We start from the raw sequence: 912 nt of genomic DNA, 5'->3' as shown, positions 1-912 counted from the left end.
AACAGAGCTCCAGTCTGTGTCTCTCTCTCTCTCTCTCACTCTTTCAACTGAATTCACCATATATCGCTGCGCCGATGTAAAAACGTGCCTAAGTTCGCGCATGCGCAGATCGTTTTTTTCAGTGTTTTGTTTTTTCCGGTTGATTAGAACGCGTATATTCAGTCTGCAGAAAGTGCAGTTTTGTTGTCTTGCAGCCTTGAAGTTGCTTTTGAGTGTCCAAAGAAAGAGTGTAAAGGCTCTCAGGATTACATCGCGATTTTTCTTGTTTTTCTGGTTTATTTGAACACATGCGCAGATCGTTTTTTCGGGTGTTTGTTTTTCCCCCACTTTCGGTTTCCTTCTTCGTTCCATGTAACTGGTGTATTCACGACTTTGCGACCTTGACATTGTAGTTAGGGTCATGTGGGCGTCGGCATCATTGTCCAATCAGAAATAATCAATGATCATCTGTGTTCCGGTCACAGAATTCTGGTCCGGAACGCAAAACAGTTTGCGCGGAAAAAGATTGGTAACAAGAAAAAGAGAACGTGGTTTGACAACTAAAGGGCATTTTGACCGGCTCGCACTACAGCATCGTTGAAATGTGGGAGAACGACACATCTGACAAATAGCCAGTGATTACCAACATGAGAAACTGGGGATATGAATCGTAATCCGTATGTAAGTTTGAAGCGGCCCTGACGCTGTTTGTACGTCTATCCGGAGAGAAGCTATCGTACCAGGCCTTAGCCATTTTGTCAAGTTCCACTCCCAGTGTGCCGACTACGGCCCTGCCCCCACCAAACCCCCGGTGGCAAGTTCGATTTTGCTAGCTAAAAATAAATGTTCTACTATCTTGTCAGTCTAGAGTCTGGAACTCATGAAACGTACAGCACTATTCAAATCGCAATTGTATCCCCATTAAGTGTTTTT

Source organism: Littorina saxatilis, linkage group LG16, assembly GCF_037325665.1.
Source record: "Littorina saxatilis isolate snail1 linkage group LG16, US_GU_Lsax_2.0, whole genome shotgun sequence".
Classification (NCBI taxonomy): domain Eukaryota; kingdom Metazoa; phylum Mollusca; class Gastropoda; order Littorinimorpha; family Littorinidae; genus Littorina; species Littorina saxatilis.
Note: the sequence above shows the minus strand (reverse complement) of the source record.